The sequence below is a fragment of the Triturus cristatus genome, chromosome 4_2, assembly GCF_964204655.1.
Source record: "Triturus cristatus chromosome 4_2, aTriCri1.1, whole genome shotgun sequence".
Taxonomy (NCBI): domain Eukaryota; kingdom Metazoa; phylum Chordata; class Amphibia; order Caudata; family Salamandridae; genus Triturus; species Triturus cristatus.
This window is the reverse complement of record NC_140586.1, coordinates 922,320,649-922,343,080: the sequence shown is the minus strand read 5'-3', so window position 1 is coordinate 922,343,080 and position 22,432 is coordinate 922,320,649. Positions and strand designations below refer to the sequence as shown.

The window sequence follows — 22,432 nt, the reverse complement described above, 5'->3', positions numbered from 1 at the left end:
CTTTCAAATGCCCAATGCAGAGCCCTGCTGGGCCAGGTTAAGGATGAACAAAAGAATCTGGGAACAATCTGTTTCTCAGTACAACATGACACAAATTTATTCCAAAGGCCAGCATATACCGTTTTGTTAGAGGCACGTCAAACCTCCATGCTAATGTCATTGACTTTGGGTGGAAGGTCGAGAGCTGGCAACTGTCACCACTTAAGCTCCACACATGAAGGTGGAGGGTTGACAGGTTCAGTTGGAGAAACTTCCCCCGATGCTGCGACAGAAGATCCTCCTGAGGAGGCAGCCAGCTCAACAGCACTCGGTACCAAAGTCTACTAGCCCAGTCTGGTGCCACAAGGATGACTTGGGTCCGGTCGTTCCTAATCTCCTTGAGAACTCTGGGCACAAGTGGTATGGGCGGAAAGGCATACAGGAGGTCTGAGCTCTACTTGAGCTGAAAAGTGTCTCCAAGCGAGAGCAGCCTTGGAAACTCCGTTGTGCATAACTGTTGACATTACGCGTTCTCAGCGGTGGCACACAGAGGTAACCAAAGCTCTCCCCAATGCTGAATGGAAACGCCACTCAGGATCTGCTAGGCATCTTCGGCTGAGTTCATCTGCTCTGACGTTCGGAGACCCACCCAGGTGTTGAACCACCAGGGAATTATCCTGATGTTCCAGCCATGTCCAGAGGCACAGGGCCTCTTGACAAAGAGTCCACGACTCCTCCCCTCCCTATTTGTTGCAGTATCACGTTGCAATGGTGTTGTCCGAGTACAACTGCACTGGTCTTCCCTTGATGTGGGGTAGAGAGGCGTTCAATGCCAGCTTCATCGCTCGGAGCTTCAATAGGTTGATGTGGAGTTCGCATTCTACAGGAGACCAGAGGTCTCTGATCTCCACCTCTCCCAGATGACCACCCCATCCCAGGAGTGGCGCATCTGTCACTACTGTCAGATCTGGTGGGGGTAATGAGCAGGGTCTGATGCTGACCCAATCACGGGTTGTTAACTACCACTTTAGATCTTTTGCAGTGCCCTCCAAGATGTGGACCATGTCGGAGAGATTCCCCTAATGCTGTGCCTACTGGAAATTCAGGTCCCACTGCAGAGCCCACATATGCCAGTAGACATGTGTCACAAGCAGGATGCAGCAGGCCATGAGACCCAGCAGCCTCAGAGTCAGTCTCACCAAAACCCAGGATAGACGCTAAAACATCTGTATCATAGCCTAAATATCTTGGACTCACTGTTCGGGAGGATAAACCTGAACCTGCACTGAGTCCAGAACAGCTTCAATGAAAGGGAGCATTTGAGAAGGGGTCAGGTGTGACTTTGGCACATGTATAGTTAACCCCAGTAAGTGCAGGAGATCTGTCATAGCCTGGAGGCAGCAGACGACTGCCTGGGGTGAGCCCGCCTTCAACAGCCAGTGGTTGAGATAGGGGAAGACCTTGGTGAACAACGGAAGAGTGCTGGTAAGGCCAAAAGGGAGCGCGGTGAACTGAAAGAGCTCATGACCTACCATGAACCGCGGGTAACGTCTGCGGGCTGGCAGGATTGAAATGTGGAAGTCTGTGTCCTGCAAGTTCCATGCTACCATCCAGTCTCCGGGTCCTGGGTAGACAGGACTTGAGCAAGCGTGAGCATTTTGAATTTCTCCTTTTTCAGAAAGAAATTGAGAGGGCACAGGTGTAGAATAGGACAAAGGCCTCTGTCCTTCTTTGGCACCGGAAAGTGGCGGGAATAGCAACAACAACCTACTTCTGCTGCTGGCACCCCCCTCTATGGCTCCTTTGGCCATGAGAGCAGCCACTTCCTGCTGGAGTATGGAAAGACTGACCTCAATCAGCCTGTCGCAAGTGGGTGACGGGGTAGTCACTTTGAACAATCTGGAGAACCCAGTTGTCGGATGTTATCGATCTCCAGTGATGATGGTGATGGTGTATGCTGCCTCCCTCTGTGTGCTCATGATGGTCGTAGGGCAAACTAAAGAAGCTTAGAGGCTGTGGCTGCCGGGGGAGTGTTGGACCTACCAGACCTTTGGCTGCCTGGCCCACGTGGTCTGAGGGCACCTCATCCTCTGCCATGCAAGGGCTGAGAAGCTTGCGTGTCGTGGTGGCTGTGAGGGTGGAGACGCGCCTGGAAGCCCCTTCCATGGCCACAAAAGGAGTAAAAAGCAGGCTGGGAGCAGTGAGTGGCCATGTAAAGGCCGAGCACCTGATTATCAAACAGAAAAAGCGGGCCCTGATTTAACCCCTTCCCTGCTCATGACAGAACCACTCCGTCATGAGCCACGGGCGCCGTGTGCTCATGACGGAGTGGTTCCGTCATGCTGCGGCCATTGGCGGCCGCTCCGCCCACGCGGCGCTGATTCCCCGCCTGTGCGGGCGATTAGCGCGAGTGGGCGGAGTCGTGACGGAACCACTCCGTCATGAGCACAGCGCGCCCGTGGCTCATGACGGAGTGGTTCCGTCACGAGCATGGGGGCGCCGCGCTGCCCCCAAACCCCCCCAGCGCCGCGGCAAAATTCGTGCCGCGGCGAAGGGGTTAAAAGAGAGGGGATACTCAAAGAAAACAGCAAATACAACACCCGCCTCCTCTATTATATAAAGTCTCAAAAAATAAATCACAGCTATTTCACTGCATATTAATGATTCATCATTTATTATACACATTTATTCAATAATATTGATATTGAATTCATATGATATTCATAACATCATAAATAATACAGATTGACTCATTTTTGATTTTCTCATTATCTTTTACCCTGCCATCACACCCATAAAATCAAATACACTCATACCACATATACTCCACTCAGCCAGCACTTAAAATCCCAAACCCTTTCAATACATATATTTTAAATAACTATGCTTAACAAAAAATAGTTTCTTTATTTAATTATACGATAATCAGATTATCAATCATACATCAACAGGGACTGGCATCAAGTGTAAAACGTCCCACTCTTTATCTATTCATAACCTGTTACACCCTCTGGTTATTATATCTTATTCACCAACGAATGCTTTTCCTTTGTTACAAATCTGTTGTAACCACTGTTGTCATCCGTCAGTCAGTTGTTTATATTGAGTCCATGCTGACGCACGTTTTGGTGAGACACCGAATAACCGTTCACCCTCCTCAGGCACAGAAGGACTGTGTGATTCTGAAGGAAATAAAGCGCAGCGGTACTGCTCACGAACAATTGATGGATCCTGTCTAACTCCTGGGGATAATTCTAAGGTAAGGAATCTGCGACTTAAAGTCTCTATCAGATGCTAAGACTCATTACTACCTAATGACTCACAGTGTGATTCTGGAACATTTTCTATCTCGTCGCTATATCTAATCAGTGCAGAGGGAGTGGTTAGGAGTAGCATTCTGGAGCCAGTAAACTTTGTGCACATACCATATGCGTTAATCAATGACAGCTGTTGATGTGCAGAGTCAAAACTTTTTAATTAGACTGGTGATAAATCATTGTTACATGTCATAAATAGCCTGAAGGACCTGCCCTGCCTTCGCTGTACTGGCTACCAAACAAGAAGAAATCCAGGGCAGGGCACTCTGCCTTGAGCCCCCTCATGGTAACTGGCTCAAACACTGAAATGGGCACCACAAGGGTCAGCAATGCAACTGTGGTTCAATGAGCTGATAAAACAAAGGACACTCCGGTATCACCACGGACTGTCAAGGAAACAAAGCACAGTTTGGTATCACCACTGAGGATCACGAAAAGAAAACACACTGAGGAATCACCACAGAGGATCAAGAAAAAAAAACACACCAAAGTATAACTACAGATTTTCAAATAAACATAGCACACTGAGGTATCACCACTGAAGATCAAAGAAACAAAGCACGCTGAGGTATCACCAGGGGTGTTCAAAGGGCCAAATATCACCATAGAGGATCAAAGAAACAAAGCTCACACAGGTCACTAGGGATGTTCAATGAAACAAAGCACCCAGAGGTATCACTTGATATGTTTAAGAAAACAAAGCATCCAGAAGTATCACCTGATATGTTTAAGAAAACAAAGCATCCAGAGGTATCACCTGATATGTTTAAGAAAACAAAGCATCCAGAGGTATCACCTGATATGTTTAAGAAAACAAAGCACACTGGGTATCATCAGGGATGCTCAAGGAAGCAAAGCACACTGAGGTATCACCAGGGATGTTGAATGAAACAAAGGACACTGAGGTATCTCTGGGACCTCTATGCCCCCGGGGGCCAGCCTGCCTCCTCACACATACTCTATGCCCTGAGGGCCTTCCTACATCCTCAGATATGCTCTATACCAGGTGGGCCAGCCTACCTCTGCCGATATACCTCATGCTTCCAGTGCCAGCCTGCCTTCTCAGACATATTCTATGCCTCCAGGGCGATCCTACCTCCTCAGATATGTTCTATGCCCTCAGGGCTAGCCTTCCTCATTAGACACCCTCTATGCCCCCAGGGCAATCCTACCTCCTCATACTCACTCTATGCTCCAGGAGCCAGCCTACCTCCTCATACACATTCTATTCTCCCAGGGACACCCTGCCTCCTCAGAGATGCTCAATTCCCCAGGGACACCCTGCATCCAGTGGTAAACTCTATGGCTGCAGACCTAGACTAGCTCCTCAGACAGACTCTATGGTTTCAGACCTAGATTGACTCCTGAAGCACAATCTATGGTTGCAGACCTAGACTGACTCTTGGGGCACACTCTATGGCTTCAGACCTAGACTGCCCCCTGAGGCACACTTTATGGATTCAGGCCTAGGCTGCCTACTGCAGCACACTGGGACTTTCTCAAGATTTCAAGTGACTTTACCCTAGTGAGTTGCTCTATGTACTGCCCCCCCTCTCTGCTAGCCCTAAAGAAATGCCTCTATGTGCCACCCCTTCTCTGCTGGCCCTAGAGAGATGCTCTATGTCCCGCCCCCAATTCTCTGCTGACCCTGGAGATGCCTCTTTGTGGCACCCTTCTCTGCTGACCCTAGAGAGATGCTTCTATGTGCTGCCCTCCTTGTCTGCTAGCGCCCGAGAGATACTCTATGTGCTCCCCCTTTTCTGCTGCCCCTACAGAGATGCTTTATGTGCCACCCCTTCTCCATTGGCCCAAGAGAGGTGTCTCTATGTGCTGCTCCCGCTGACCCTAGAGAGAGGCCTCTATGTGCTGCCCCCTTCTCTGCTGGCCTGATAGATGCCTCTATGGGCTGCCCCCCTTCACTGCTGGCCCTAAAGAGATGCCCATATGCGCTGCCCCAACCCCCTCTGCTGGCCCTAGAGAGATACCTGCGGCCCCCCTTATTGCTACCAGTAGAGAGATATCTTTATGTGCTGCCCCCCTTCTCTGTTGGCACTAGAGAGATGCCGCTATGTTCTGCCCCCCTTCCCGGCTGACCCCAGTAAGATGCCTCTATGTGATCCCCCCTTCTTTGCTGACCCTAAACAGATGCCTCTATGGGCTGTGCCTCTTCTCTGCTGTTCCTAGAGAGATGCCTCTATGTGCCCCCCCTTCACTGCTGGCCCTATAGAGATATCTCTATGTGACCCTCCCCTTTATGCTGGCCCTAGAGAGATGTCTTGTTTTGCTGCTCCCCCTCTGCTGGCCCTAGAGAGATGCTGCTATGTGCTGCCCCCTTCTCTGCTGAACCTAACGAGGTGCTCTACGTTCTGCCCCCTTCTTTGATGACCCTAGAGAGATGCCTTTATGTGCTGCCCCCCTTCCCTGCTGACCCCAGTGAGAAGCCTCTATGTGCTGCCCCCTTCTCCGCCGACCCTAGAGAGATGCCTCTTTGCGCCGACCCCCTCTCTGCTGACCCTGGAGAGATGCTCTGTGTGCCGCCCATCCTTCTCTGCAGGCCCAGGAGAGATACTTCTATGTGCTGGCCCCAATCAAGAATTCAAGCCCCTCACAATCTGTTGTCTGCACACAAGGATGGGAGGAAAGTAGCATAGTGGGAGCAGCTCCTCCTGCTGAGGTCTGAATGCTGCCTCTTGGGTAGCAGTTTAGAATTCCAGCATGTCTATTGGGCCTTTGATTTGCTCCAGTAGATAAAATTATTGCTGCTGAGTGTGGGTGATTAAAACATACTACTTATAGTGCTTTGAAGCTGCAAGCAGTGGCAGGAAATACTATAAACCATGTCCACTCACATTTACTAGACTACATACTACACTGCCCTCAGTCTATCCCTCCCAAACTTTGGCACACCTGGACACAGGCATCTGCATTGGAGCAAGGGTGGGCATGTGCCCTAGTTTCCACACACAATGACTTCTCCACCTTTTACACACCATTTATTATTGAGGTGCTCACAGGTTGTGCCCTAAAATGCTTGCTAGAAGCAGTAAGGTTTGCTCAACCCCTATGTAAATACACATAGAACTGACTTCTTACCTGGATCCAGAATGTGTCTGCTGCCCTCTTCTGTCCTCTGCTGGGAACAGATGGTAAATCCTTGGTGTGCTGTAGAGTTCTGAGTATCCCTCCCAGCAGTCCTGGCCAAGTGACAGCTGTGGTAGGTGAGAGCGCTTTATATAGAGTGGGAGAGGCCTCCTGGGGACAGCGCTGTAGAGGTGAGGAGCTGTCCTGCCATGAGAGCACCGCTCCCTGCTGCACTGCACCCCAGGGCACATGAGGTGTCCCTGCCACGGACGGAATGCAGGAGGTGCCCACTTTCATAATTGCGTTTTGATTCTTGCAATCAAAGTGACACATTTAAATAATTGGAAATCCAAAGAAGAGGAATGTGATCATGAACAGTGCCTCAGAGAGTGAAGTAACACCCGGTGCATGGTTTTTCTGGCCCTGGATGTCAGAGTGAAAATAGCAAACTAAGGGCCATATTATCAAGGAACGGCGATAACATTATCGCCGCTTTAGCCGCAGGAAACTGCAGCTAAAGCGGCGATAATAGGCTTGATAATATACCCTTGTGAATTCCCATAGAAGCCGAGGTTCTGGTGTCAACCTGCGCTTCTATGGGAATTCACAAGGGCATATTATCAAGCCCATTATCGCCGCTTTAACGGCAGTTTCCTGCCGCTAAAGCGGCGATAATGTTATCGCCGTTCCTTTATAATATGGCCCTAATGGAGTAGCAAACCCATGGCAGGGAGTTCAGGGGCCATCCGGCAGGCAAGGCCCAGGGCTCCTAGGGTGGGGATGGTCCAGGGGCCACGCCATGTGAGCATAAAGACGGTGGTAAAGGAGGGCCCACATTGTAGGGGTATCATCCCCGGAGAGGCAGGGAAGAAAGGCCAACTCATGCCGGGATCAGGGCCATGCCCAGGGCTCCTGTGTTGTTGGGAGAGTCCTGGAGTCACCCTAGGTGTGGATAAGGAGGGTGGCAAAGGAGGGCACACACTGTAGGGGCGTCATGCTGGAGAGGGAGGGAAGAGATAGCAAACTCATGGCAATAAATCAATCAGTAGATTTGTAGAGTGCTGCTAGTCACCTGATAGGGTATCAAGGCGCTGGCAGGGTCCACTTGATTAGCTAAACAGCCAGAACTTCAGGGACTTTTGGAACTCTGAAAGAGATGTGGAGGTCCGTAGTTGAAAGGGTAGGTCATTCCATGTATTCACTGCTAGGTAGGAGGTGGAGTGGCCTCAGCATCTTCTGCGTTGGATGCAGGGGGTGGAAGTTAAAAAAAGGGACATGGAGCAGAGGTGTCTGGTTCAAGTAGGCGGGTCCGCAGTATTGTAGGGCCTTGCGTGCATGGGTCAGGAGCTTGAACTGCATTTCTATGTACAGGGAGCCATTGAAATTCTCTGAGGTAGGGGGTGTCTAGGGAGATCGAAGACGAGTCTGGCTGTTGGGTTCTGTATGGTCTGTAGTCATCAGAGGAGGGGAGCGGTGTTTCCCTCTATAGAGAGCATTGCCGTAGTCCAGTCACCTGGAGATGAGTGCCTGGGTGATGGTGCGTCTTAAGTTTTGGTATAGCCATTTGAATATCTTACAAAGCATGAGGAGTATGAAGAAGCAGGAGGAGGAGACAGAGTTGACATGAGTCGTCATGGTTAACTTGTTGACCAGAATGATGCCTAGGTTCCTAGCGTGGTCAGTGGGAGTACGAGAAGATCGGAGCTTTGAAGTCCACCAGGATGCATCCCATGGGGAGCTTTTGTTTCCGAAAATCAGAGCCTCTGTCTTGTCCATGTTGAACTTCAGGCAGTTGTCCTTCACCCAGTTGGCAGTTGTGTAAATTGGTCTAGGTGTCAGTGGTGTCTTCATAGAGGGAGAGGATGAGTTGTGTGTCATTGGCATAGAATATGATATTTAGTCTATTGGTAGTAGCGATGCTGGCCAGAGGTGCCATATAAGTGTTGAAGAGGGAGGGTCTGAGGGAGGATCCTTGGGGTACTGCACAGATGATTTCCTTGGGTTCGGAGGAAAAGGGGGTAAGGTGGACTTTTTGTGTTCTTCGAATGTTGAAAGAGGCGATCCATCTGAGAGTGGCTCCTTGGATGCCTTTGTTGTGCGGTCTTGTGATGAGTGTGTGGTGGGGGATCATATCGGAGGCTGCAGAGAAATCTGGAAGGATCCGATCTGCAGTCTCTCCTTGGTTGAGTTATGCCTGGATTTTGTCGGTAGCTGCTTTGAGGGTTGTCTGTTTGCTGCAAAATCTGGATTGGGAGGAGTCGAGGAGGAGATTCCGTCCCAGATGTGAAGCTAGGTGTTTGTTGATGGCTTTATCTATACTTTGGCTGGGAATAGGGTAATCGTCTATTAGTTGTTGAGTTTGCTGGGGTGTGCTGATGGTTTCTTTAGTAGGGCCTTGACTTCTGTATGTTGCCAGTCCTGGGGATGGTGGCCGGGGCAATTGAGGTTTGTTTGTGGTATTAAGAATTATCTTGTCTTTTAACTTGTGGTGCGGCTGCACGTAATGCGGTTCCTGGAGGTGAAGATGGGGTCTAGTGTGTGGTCGGAAGGTGTGCGTGGGGTCACAACAAGCGTTAGTCCATCAATCCAAAACAGCTCAATGGATGCACAATTCTTGCGGCACCCGCTGCTGGAGGATGATAGGCACAGGGCAGTTTTGCATGTTCCTAAGCACCTTGCAAAGACCTTTTATCCCTTTGGAAACAAACGCCGTTTCATTGTCAGAATTCAAGAGCTCGGAAATTTGGCCACAATCCTAGTCCACTGTTCTTTTGCCTAGTATATCTCTAGTTCATTGTAATTGTTTCAGAAAGTTGGAAAAAATGCTTATAAAATGAAAATCCTAATCCAATGGTGTTAATAAGTCTCGTAGACTATTAGCTCGGTGGGGGATCTGCAGAAAAAGTCATACTTTGATGGAAACAGCTCATTATTGTATGAGGTAAATCAGTTAAACCCACCCTTTTCTTTATGCACACCTAATCACTGCTGCTTGCCTTCACAGATGATGGTCCCCATAACACCTCATTGATCAGGTCAAAAGAACAAAGGTGATCTTCTCCAGTTTCCCCGGTCGATGCTGGGGAAGTATTTGCAACATCCAAAGCCTGTGTGCCTGAAGTTGAGCCAGTATCCAAACCAACAGGAGCTGAAGCATCTTGTGGTTGCTCTAAGAATGCCAACATCAACATGGGAATACCCTGAGAACACTGCACTGCGTGGGCCTTTAACAGGTCCAGCAATACATCCATGTCTGGAAGCGCAACCGATAGAAGTGTTAGACGGAGGTCAAACACTCTTGTCCGCAGATTAGGCAACGGGGAACAGGCAAAACACCGTCAATCCAGACTGGTTGGAATTATAGGAACCAAAACTCGCTTAGCTCCTTGAAGCCAAGTTGTCTCCAGAGGGAGTACCATGCGGTCACCGCAATGTTGCTCCAAGAGCGTAGCAGAACAATTTAAATCAGGATACCCACTACAAGTAGCAGGATTAGCGGAAGCCTTCCAAAAATGCTCCCTAATACGGAGTGTATAAAAGCTGGAATCACTACAAAGACTGTCCGAAAGGTGCTTATCAGTCCAGAACCTATGGTCTTATACAGGTGTACTATTCCCTTCGTATCCCACATGTTAAACATACAGTGTACCATTTCTCCGAAAGGGAAAGGGCCATTTGCTCGTACTAGTGCCTGTATTCAGCTGAGGACCTTGCAATCTGAAGATCAAAAGTCTCTCAGGCTGAGGTTAAGGGCACATCCTTCTGTAAAAGCATGGCTTTCAGTCGACTCAGAGAATCAAACCGTGTAAAGGAAACATTCAATGAAGGCTATAATGGTGCCTCCCTGACTGTGTGGGTTGGTGTAAACAATACTTGCATACAAGTTACCCTGGAGCTCACAGTGACTAGATAAGTGATGCCCGAGGGCATCCCACAACAACCTTGATCATTCAGCATTCAAGAGCAGCCTGAACACTAGATTAACCACGACAGCTGAGAATCCTTTTAAATGACAGGATAAGTTTGCAACTGAACCATTACAAGCTCTGTGAAATATAATTTCCTGACAAATTAGAGACTCACTTAACAAAGTCGCGCGGTCTGCACCGCTGAGAAATACTTCAGTGTCCCCATTCCTGCATCTAAATCTATACGGTAATTCCCAAGATTCATGGGTGTAGTCCTTTCCCATTGCTTCATACCCGCCTACCCGGTGGTATTCTAGGCAATATTGAAACTGGAATGTTGTTACCGGCAATATTATATGATCATGAATTACCCATACTGTGGACAGTGACTCTGCCACGGTAAAAGGTAATTGGACCAATTTTTCAATGTGTAGCATCGTATATTTTGCATCTCTTTGTTGTCTGCCTTTCTGCTAGATTATATGCAGAAAACAGAGACTTACTGTTAATATATCGCCAGGACACATAACCAGAGAGCAATGATGGTAGCATCCAGCTTAATAGTAGAATGGATCATAACTGTGATTACCCACATTGAATGATGGACAGACCTTGTTCCATAATATCTATAGCAGAACACACAATGTTGCCCAGTAAATAAATTCTGGATGTTAGTGTGGTCATGCCATTGTCACCCACTGCCAAAGCCTTTTCAAGGTTAACCCTATCAATTTCACGCTATCTCTCCGCAGCTTCCTGTTGAGAGAATTTCCAAACTTTATTGTAAATAGCTTAGAAGAAGCGTTTACGAGATGGTTTCCTGGGGACCTATCAAAAAATCCCTTAAATCCATGTCATCCGAGAGTAAGGACAAGTGTTGTTTCACCTGAGATAGTGTTAAGGTTCTTGGCCAATCTACAACAAACAAATGATGGACGGAATGCTGACAATGCAGACATTCTCCCCCAGTCAAGAGATCTGGGTTAAATCCATCGTTCTTTTGCCCACTACGCCACCCCAGTTTAGACATGGCCATATGCAATTCAGTCTTGACCCTGTGCCTCATGGGAACAGTCCAGCCCGAACTGCCAAGCCATGTCTTCCCTGGACCGGAATCAAGCATCCTAGGACCGGTTTCTGGCTATCAGCCGTCATCAGCCAGGATAGCTTGACTCCAGTGGCGTAGTGAGCACGGGTCCCACGTCTGGGAATACCCATCCCACTTAGGGCGAAAAGCGTTACAACAAACAAATGATGGACGGAATGCTGACAATGCAGACATTCTCCCCCAGTCAAGAGATCTGGGTTAAATCCATCGTTCTTTTGCCCACTACGCCACCCCAGTTTAGACATGGCCATATGCAATTCAGTCTTGACCCTGTGCCTCATGGGAACAGTCCAGCCCGAACTGCCAAGCCATGTCTTCCCTGGACCGGAATCAAGCATCCTAGGACCGGTTTCTGGCTATCAGCCGTCATCAGCCAGGATAGCTTGACTCCAGTGGCGTAGTGAGCACGGGTCCCACGTCTGGGAATACCCATCCCACTTAGGGCGAAAAGCGTTACAACAAACAAATGATGGACGGAATGCTGACAATGCAGACATTCTCCCCCAGTCAAGAGATCTGGGTTAAATCCATTGTTCTTTTGCCCACTACGCCACCCCAGTTTAGACATGGCCATATGCAATTCAGTCTTGACCCTGTGCCTCATGGGAACAGTCCAGCCCGAACTGCCAAGCCATGTCTTCCCTGGACCGGAATCAAGCATCCTAGGACCGGTTTCTGGCTATCAGCCGTCATCAGCCAGGATAGCTTGACTCCAGTGGCGTAGTGAGCACGGGTCCCACGTCTGGGAATACCCATCCCACTTAGGGCGAAAAGCGTTACAACAAACAAATGATGGACGGAATGCTGACAATGCAGACATTCTCCCCCAGTCAAGAGATCTGGGTTAAATCCATCGTTCTTTTGCCCACTACGCCACCCCAGTTTAGACATGGCCATATGCAATTCAGTCTTGACCCTGTGCCTCATGGGAACAGTCCAGCCCGAACTGCCAAGCCATGTCTTCCCTGGACCGGAATCAAGCATCCTAGGACCGGTTTCTGGCTATCAGCCGTCATCAGCCAGGATAGCTTGACTCCAGTGGCGTAGTGAGCACGGGTCCCACGTCTTGGCCAATCTAGGCATAACTTCCCAACACTGTATGATGTCACCACCCCGGATGTTCTCGTTGTACATATCGTAGGACAGACCTATGGACACTAAACCCTTCAGTGGTACCCTTGAATCTGGACTGACACCTCTTTGTGTCAATAGGCCAAAATAACCATTCCTTCCAATTGGGGTCCGATGAATTGTATGAAACCTCATGCATGATGCCATCTAGCGTACCCTCACTATGTTCTGTATAATTTTGCCATCTCTCAAAGCGTGAAAGCGAGGGAATACGAGGTGTGTTCAAGTCCTTAATCTTGCCTAACCCAGGTCAGGAACTCTGTTGCACTGTCTTGTTCAGCAAGATAACTTGCTGTGGTATAGAGGTATGAGGCATACTCTAAAAAATGCTTCAGTTCCCTGAACCTGCCATTCTTTAGTCCCCCAAACTGATTTTATGTCTATAGTGTCTTTCCATAAGTCAAAACCCTGTTCAGACAGTTGGGAAATAAGGGAAGCAGAGTATATCTGTTTCCTATTCGAGAGCATATTTTTCTTTGCAGATGTAGGGGCAAGCTTATAATAATATGAGCGCGGATCTGATGTGTTAAACCCAGAAATATAAGCAAACTTGTATGCAAATGTTAGTGAACTACTTTTCGGTGGAGTTGGGCAATGTTCCCATTAGGGGTACTTGCTCTATGCAAAAAATGATGACCATAATGTTGGCAAAAATACATGGTGTCAAAATCAGACGTATCATCATATCTTTCATTTTTGGAGAATGCAGCGGATTGTTCTGAAAAAGACAGCATACTATGAGATGATGTACGTGGTTTCAGGACCAAGTTCACATGTGATACTGCGTGGCGTTCTGGGAGATAATGTCCATTCAATAGTAATAAAAAGACAGTTACTAAATCTATCCAGAGGACTAGGAACAGTAGACCAATTGCTATCCATAGCTGTAGCTAGGGCAAAACTAGGTAAGTCTTTTTCAGCCAAAGATAGAAATCATGAAGTTGTTTCTTGCGGGAAACTGGAGCTGGTGTGACTCAGGTTCACTTGGATCCAGAAAGCAGGTCTCAAAATCGATGAAATAGCTAGATGCAGTTCGATCTACCTTTGGTAGCTCAGCAGGTTTTGTTGAACTGACTGATGTTCCCTGTAGATGCATATTGATGTAGTCGGTGCAGGGCCAAATTAAGATCTGTGTTTCATTTCTATTTTGTTGCTGTTCAATTTCATTGTTGGTAACTCCACTACTTTTCTTTCTCTGGTGACTGCTTGACGCAACATTTGCAACATAAACTTCTCAAATGATACTTGAAAAGGAATAAGAAATGATAGAATTGGAAAAGCAAATCACAATCAACATGAAAAGCCAACCATTATCGCATAGTCCGTATCAATATCATTGTTGCACCCTACTGCATCTACTTCTGTTTCTCAATCACAAAACATTTTTTCCTACTTTCTATCCCATTCCCAGCTCATCACTTTCTTTATACCTTACTAAACTTATTTGTTCCTTTCCAAAACTCCATATTATACAAGCTCGGCTGTGTCCCTACCTGAACAAAAAATCCCCATACTCCACTCAACCCATAGTGCCTGAATTACACATTCAAGTATGTTCATTCTCATGAACACATTAAAGGAAGTTTATGTTCTAGGGAACAATAAAATAGTGAATAGGCAATAAGAGAAAGGGAAAGCAAATGTAAATATAGGTATTTTAAATACTCAGGGCTAATGTGGACAGTGTATACCTGCAATCTGCTGACAGAAGGAGGCAAATCCATGTCACTGTACTTGATATATTGAGATGTACTCCAGAAACAATAAAAACAACATAAAGTAGAACACAGTCATGCAAAAAAGACATCTTCTCATCCATAATTTTGAAACATAGAAAAAGCATGGAAGGAAAACTACTTTTGCTCCAGCCAATTATATTAATCATCAATCTACGTATATGTACATCCCTACGTCCTGGGTGATTGGGAAATCATGCAAACCTTAAAATTAAGAAAATTCAAATATTTATTATGAATCAACATTCAGTTTGTACATTTGTTGTGCATTCTGCACTACCAAGACCACACACTAAACCCTCCAAGCTATCTTTTTCTGCAGTGTACAGTACACATTTATCAGTCCCATCATGGGATATTGCGAAAGTCTGTGGCTTTGCACTTGGAGCAATGCCCAGAGTCTGTGGTGAGCCTTAAAGGGGACGTTAATCTCCACTTGTGTAACTAATACAAGGGCATTGGCAGCTTTTATAGTATTAATATCACAATTAATTTTAGATGGTTTGAATTGTCACTATCTAATTTTGTAAATAAATGGGGACATCTGTGCTCGGTGCTGTTCAGGGAATACCAAAGATAAAACTACAATCGTCGTGACGTGGTAGGTCTTTTTAAGCAAACTATCATCACGTGGAAAGACAGTAGAAACATAAGATTGATACGTTCCCACCATCAATGCACAGTCACTAGTCTGTCTAGATTGCATTTTGGTACTGGTCGCGGACATTCATTCTAATAGTCACTGATGCTCTGTCAGTAAACCACAGGCAAACTAAGCTAAATTGTGAAACTCAATCAACAGAGAGTGTTAGCAATTGGGTTTCTGGTTGGCAGAGGTATGCACCCTGTCCAAGCAGTTTCCGCAGTCCTAGTCATGGTAAATCCAAACACACCCTAAATTAACCTATGCTCACCCCCTGGTAGCTTGGCACAGAGCAGTCAGGCTTAACTTAAGAGGCAATGTGTAAAGTATTTGTGCTACACTTCAAACAATAGAACAGTGACTATACCACACAAAAGATACCACATCTGGGTAGGAGAATAGAGCATAATTTAATGAACACAATAAGACCATAATGACAAATATCCAATAAGTAGAACTGGAGTTATGATTTTTTAAAGATGAAACTGAAATATAGTACTTAAAAACATAAAGTGCCAACCGGGGCTATCTGTTCGCACTACACCGGCACATATCTGAAATTTCAGCTGACCACAACGGAGTGTGGGTTGGATTCAGGAATTAGCCCTGGCCCACTAAAAAGTACCTTGGTTGCGTCATCGATTAAGCTGAGATGCAGGAAGCAAAAGGCGATGCATTGGCGTCAAAGTACAGAATTTTTAGGCGATGCGTCATGGTCAGGCCACGTAAATCGCGGATGCGTTGTCATCGAGCCACAGGATGTAGGCAATGCGTAGGAAACTGGAGGCGATGTGCCACACAGTCGGTTGTGTGATGTCTTCAATCCTTGCGGTAGCGGTGATGTATCGGCATCGAAGGAGCTGTGTTGGTTCCAATCTGCACAACGTCATTGATGCATGGTTTTTAGCAGTTGCAGCACTTTATACCCACGTCCAAAGACCCAGGACTAAACTGGCACCACTTGTTAGGGCAAGACTTGCAGCAATCAAAGTCCAGGTGCTGGTGCAGGTTGAAGATAAGTCTTTGATGTCCCTGAGAATTAGAACAGGGGGCAAGCCAACAAGCCCTTTGGTTTTGGGTCGTAGAGATGAAGAATAAGTCCTTCTCACTCTCAGCCAAGCAGGGCTGCAGGCAACAGGTCTGCACAACAGAGCAGGAGTCCAGCAGAGTCCAGCAGAGTAACAGTCCTTTCAGCAGCACAGCAGTCCTTCTTCCTGGCAAAATATCCTCTGGTTCAGAAGTGAATTGGGATGGTGGTGTCAGGGGTCCAGTACTTATACCCAGTTGTGCCTTTGAAGTGGGGGAGACTTCAAATAGAGGCCTTTGAAGTGCACCGAGTCCCTGCCCTTCCTGCCCTGGTTCCAGACCCACTATAGGGCAGTATGCAGTCCTTTGTGTGGTGACAGTGCACAGCCCGGTTCACTGATAGAATACTGATTTCCAAAATATCCCTATACACAAATATCGATGCAAAAATATCGGTCAAAATATCGACATCCTATATTTAAAATTATAAGTGCAAAAATATTGAAACAAAAATATAGATGTAAAAAATATAGATGTACAAAATATCAATTTTTTTATTTAAATAACAATTAATGTTAAATATATTAAATAATAAAATCAACTTAAAAAAATATTTAAATTCATATACATTTTAACAAATATTAAATAAATTAAATGTAAAAAATATTTAAACATATATAAAATGAAATATACGTACATCTATTTCCTTTAAAGAATTAATAAACCATTAATTTGAATTTATTTTATAAATATATAAAAATGTACAAATAAATATATATGTATATATATTTACATGCACTTATAACATAACATATAATAAAAAATTATATTATAAATTAAAACCTTAAAATATTTATTAGTCTTTAAAATTTCCTTTTGCACTCCATTTAGTGCAACAGTAGGTAAAGTGTTGGATAGCGAAGGGGTAAAAATTACTATTCCAACTCCCATGATGCAACAGTAGGGAAAGTGTTTGATAGCGCAGGGGTAAAACTTACTATTCCCATTCCAGTGAGTGCAACAGTAGGAAAAGTGTTGGATAGCGGAGGGGTAAAACTTAATATTCCCACTCCAATGGGTGCAACAGTCGGGAAAATGCTGGATAGTGTAGGGGTAAAATGTAATATTCCCACTCCAATGAGTGCAAAAGTAGGGAAAATGTTGGATAGCAGAGGGGTATAAATGACTATTCCCACTCAAGTGGGTGCAACAGTAGGGAAAGTGTTGGATAGTGGAGAGGTAAATATTACTATTCCCACTAAAGTGGGTGCAACAGTAGATTAAGGTGCCGATCACGATCCGGCAAAAAATTCCCCCGTGCGACTCGTATCGGGTCTTTTTACCGTACGAATCGTACAAGTGCCGTACGAACTGGCAATCACGATTCGCATGGTAAAAAGTCCATACGAACCGCACTGGGAATCATTCCCCACACGTCCTCGGGTCGGAAAATGTGTCCGACACGTCCTCGGACGATTTACCTTACAAACGTGAAAATCCAAGTCCGACCGAGGAATCACGATCCATCCCGTGCGTCCGAGCGTACAACCGTATGGAAAAAACACCGTCCGCACCGAACACCTATAGCAACCATGGAGACATGTGCCCGCATACGCGCCCAACACTCCCCCCAGCCCCCGTACGTCCGACACGTACCCCCCGTATATGTATACCCCCACCCGTCTAGGTACACCCCAGTACGTTCCAGTCGTACCCCCACCCCAGTACGTGTCGTACCACCGTCAATGTACACCCCCCCACCCCTGTACGTGTCGTACCACCGTCTATGTACACCCCAGTACGTTTCAGTAGCACCCCCACCCCAGTACGTGTCGTACCCCCCGTGTACCTACACCCCAGTACGTTCGAGCCCCACCCCCACCCCAGTACGTGTCATAGCCCCGTCTACCTACACCCCAGTACGTTCCAGTCATACCCCCACCCCAGTACGTGTCGTACCCCCCGTGTACCTACACCCCAGTACGTTCGAGCCACACCCCCACCCCAGTATGTGTCATAGCCCCGTCTACCCACACCCCAGTACGTTCCAGTCGTACCCCCACCCCAGTACGTGTCATACCCCCCGTGTACCTACACCCCAGTACGTTCCAGTCGTACCCCCACCCCAGTACGTGTCATACCCCCCGTGTACCTACACCCCAGTACGTTCGAGTCCTACCCCCACCCCTGTACGTGTCGTACCACCGTCAATGTACACCCCAGTACGTTCCAGTCGTACCCCCACCCCAGTACGTGTCGTACCACCGTGAACCTACACCCCAGTACGTTCGAGCCCCACCCCCACCCCAGTACGTGTCATACCCCCCGTGTACCTACACCCCAGTACGTTCCAGTCGTACCCCCACCCCTGGACGTGTCGTACCACCGTGAACCTACACCCCAGTACGTTCGAGTCCTACCCCCACCCCAGTACGTGTCGTACCACCGTCAATGTACACCCCCCCACCCCTGTACGTGTCGTACCACCGTCAATGTACACCCCCCCACCCCTGTACGTGTCGTACCACCGTCTATGTACACCCCAGTACGTTCCAGTCGTACCCCCACCCCAGTACGTGTCGTACCACCGTGAACCTACACCCCAGTACGTTCGAGCCCCACCCCCACCCCAGTACGTGTCATACCCCCCGTGTACCTACACCCCAGTACGTTCCAGTCGTACCCCCACCCCAGTACGTGTCGTACCACCGTCAATGTACACCCCCCCACCCCTGTACGTGTCGTACCACCGTCTATGTACACCCCAGTACGTTCCAGTCGCACCCCCACCCCAGTACGTGTCGTACCCCCCGTGTACCTACACCCCAGTACATTCGAGCCCCACCCCCACCCCAGTACGTGTCATACCCCCCGTGTACCTACACCCCAGTACGTTCCAGTAGCACCCCCACCCCAGTACGTGTCGTACCCCCCGTGTACCTACACCCCAGTACGTTCGAGCCCCACCCCCACCCCAGTACGTGTCATAGCCCCGTCTACCTACACCCCAGTACGTTCCAGTCATACCCCCACCCCAGTACGTGTCGTACCCCCCGTGTACCTACACCCCAGTACGTTCGAGCCACACCCCCACCCCAGTATGTGTCATAGCCCCGTCTACCCACACCCCAGTACGTTCCAGTCGTACCCCCACCCCAGTACGTGTCATACCCCCCGTGTACCTACACCCCAGTACGTTCCAGTCGTACCCCCACCCCAGTACGTGTCATACCCCCCGTGTACCTACACCCCAGTACGTTCGAGTCCTACCCCCACCCCTGTACGTGTCGTACCACCGTCAATGTACACCCCAGTACGTTCCAGTCGTACCCCCACCCCAGTACGTGTCGTACCACCGTGAACCTACACCCCAGTACGTTCGAGCCCCACCCCCACCCCAGTACGTGTCATACCCCCCGTGTACCTACACCCCAGTACGTTCCAGTCGTACCCCCACCCCTGGACGTGTCGTACCACCGTGAACCTACACCCCAGTACGTTCGAGTCCTACCCCCACCCCAGTACGTGTCGTACCACCGTCAATGTACACCCCCCCACCCCTGTACGTGTCGTACCACCGTCAATGTACACCCCCCCACCCCTGTACGTGTCGTACCACCGTCTATGTACACCCCAGTACGTTCCAGTCGTACCCCCACCCCAGTACGTGTCGTACCACCGTGAACCTACACCCCAGTACGTTCGAGCCCCACCCCCACCCCAGTACGTGTCATACCCCCCGTGTACCTACACCCCAGTACGTTCCAGTCGTACCCCCACCCCAGTACGTGTCGTACCACCGTCAATGTACACCCCCCCACCCCTGTACGTGTCGTACCACCGTCTATGTACACCCCAGTACGTTCCAGTCGCACCCCCACCCCAGTACGTGTCGTACCCCCCGTGTACCTACACCCCAGTACATTCGAGCCCCACCCCCACCCCAGTACGTGTCATACCCCCCGTGTACCTACACCCCAGTACGTTCCAGTCGTACCCCCACCCCAGTACGTGTCGTACCACCGTCAATGTACACCCCCCCACCCCTGTACGTGTCGTACCACCGTCAATGTACACCCCCCCACCCCTGTACGTGTCGTACCACCGTCTATGTACACCCCAGTACGTTCCAGTCGTACCCCCACCCCAGTACGTGTCGTACCACCGTGAACCTACACCCCAGTACGTTCGAGCCCCACCCCCACCCCAGTACGTGTCATACCCCCCGTGTACCTACACCCCAGTACGTTCCAGTCGTACCCCCACCCCAGTACGTGTCGTACCACCGTGAACCTACACCCCAGTACGTTCGAGCCCCACCCCCACCCCAGTACGTGTCATACCCCTCGTGTACCTACACCCCAGTACGTTCCAGTCGTACCCCCACCCCTGGACGTGTCGTACCACCGTGAACCTACACCCCAGTACGTTCGAGTCCTACCCCCACCCCAGTACGTGTCGTACCACCGTCAATGTACACCCCCCCACCCCTGTACGTGTCGTACCACCGTCAATGTACACCCCCCCACCCCTGTACGTGTCGTACCACCGTCTATGTACACCCCAGTACGTTCCAGTCGTACCCCCACCCCAGTACGTGTCGTACCACCGTGAACCTACACCCCAGTACGTTCGAGCCCCACCCCCACCCCAGTACGTGTCATACCCCCCGTGAACCTACACCCCAGTACGTTCCAGTCGTACCCCCACCCCAGTACGTGTCGTACCAACGTCAATGTACACCCCCCCACCCCTGTACGTGTCGTACCACCGTCCATGTACACCCCAGTAGTTCCTGGCGCACCCCCAACACAACCTCCTAAGTACGGAGCGCACCCCATGCCCCAACATCACAACCGCATGTACGAGTCGTACAAAGCCACACACAAGGACATAATCGTACAACCAAATGGCCCATGTACACACCGTACACACGCTCAAAACGCACGTACACAACCAGGACAAAACAAAACAACACAAGAATACACCATTCGAAAGGCACAAAGCCACTAAACATGGCCAACAACCACTAAAATAACACAATCACTGACCTGCAACTGCCAAAAACAAACAGAGGCCCAATACACCACCACTCCTTATAACACACCCACCCAAAATTCAAACACTGCCACACCCACCCATGGACCAATAAAAAGGGCCCACACACACAAACCATGAGCCTTTGCAACAGACTCACTGCTGCCAGACACCACAGAACCAGACTACAAGCTACACCACACCTTACACTTGCACACCTTCACACGACCACCCTCACAAACACCCTCTCATCACATTCACACACACACACAACCATCCACACCCCCCCCCCAACATCCACACACCCCCCACACCCACACCATCCCCACCCACACCCCTCACCATGCCCACTACCAAGAATCCAAAGTTCAGTCACCGAGAGTTGGAGGTCCTTGTTGATCAAATCCTCAGAGTCGAGCCACAGATCTTTGGAACATTGGTCAGAAGCACCAGCCAGGCAGCCAAAACAGCCATGTGGCAGACCATCGTCGATGCTGTGAATGCCGTTGCGGACACCAGGAGGACCAAGCAGGATTGCCAGAACAGGTGGTACGATCTGCGGAGGAGGGTCAGAGCCAAGAGGCAGGAGGAACACGACCAGGCCAACGCCACCGGAGGAGGGCCCTCCCGCAGAGCCGTACAGTACCATCCCTGGGAGGAGAGGGTGATGGCCATACTGCCGTTGGAGGCAGTTGAAGGAGTAGAAGGACTCCGAGACCCGGGTGAGTACACAAACAACGCACCTCACATGTGGGGAACTGCAACCACAACCAAAATTACTAACAGGCACGCAACCACCACAAGCCATCGCATGACTCAACCACACTCCATGAGCAGGCACATGCCACTGCTGCCACCATGCCCCATGCACCCAGCTGGACAATGTCAAGTCACAGGCCACAGAAGACAACAACACATGACACGGTAACCCGGATGGAGGGAGGCTGGGCACCAAAAATCACATAGTGCGACTCCAAAGCAGACAACAATGCCCTCTGCCCATATGGCCTAGGTCACAGCCAGACAAACAGTGTGTCCCAACACAGGAATGACTTGCCAGCAAATGGCGGACGCCTTGCATCAACACATGGGGGTGAAGGCACTGTTTTGCACATGACAGCAGCTAATGAACAGCCAACATTGTGAAAGAGTGGCAGCACACACCACCACAGCAGCAGCGCACAGACACACAGCAGACAAAATGGGTGCCTGGAGATCAGAAACAAACTCACATCAACAGACCAAGGGCCACTCAAAGATCTGCTAACAGTGTGTGCCCAGGAAGCTGGGCCAAGGTGACAGAGGGTGACACACGGAGGGAGGGAGAGGGGGACACAGAGGGAGGGAGAGGGGGACTGAGAGGGAGGGAGACGGACAGAGGGAGGAGGCTGACACACGGAGGGAGGGAGGAGGCTGACACACAGAGGGAGGGAGAGGGGGACAGAGAGGGAGGGAGAGGGGGACAG

General features: G+C 49.1%; 1 long non-coding RNA gene across 1 annotated transcript in view; it reads right to left on the bottom strand.

Moving 5' to 3' along the window:
* Window positions 1–6,488, bottom strand: part of LOC146835415 (uncharacterized) — a 53,527-nt gene extending 47,039 nt beyond the window's left edge. Inside the window, exon 1 of the long non-coding RNA XR_014960438.1 lies at window positions 6,390–6,488. This is a non-coding gene — a long non-coding RNA (uncharacterized LOC146835415). The remainder of the gene's footprint in view (window positions 1–6,389) is intronic.
* Between the last annotated feature and the right edge of the window lie 15,944 nt (window positions 6,489–22,432).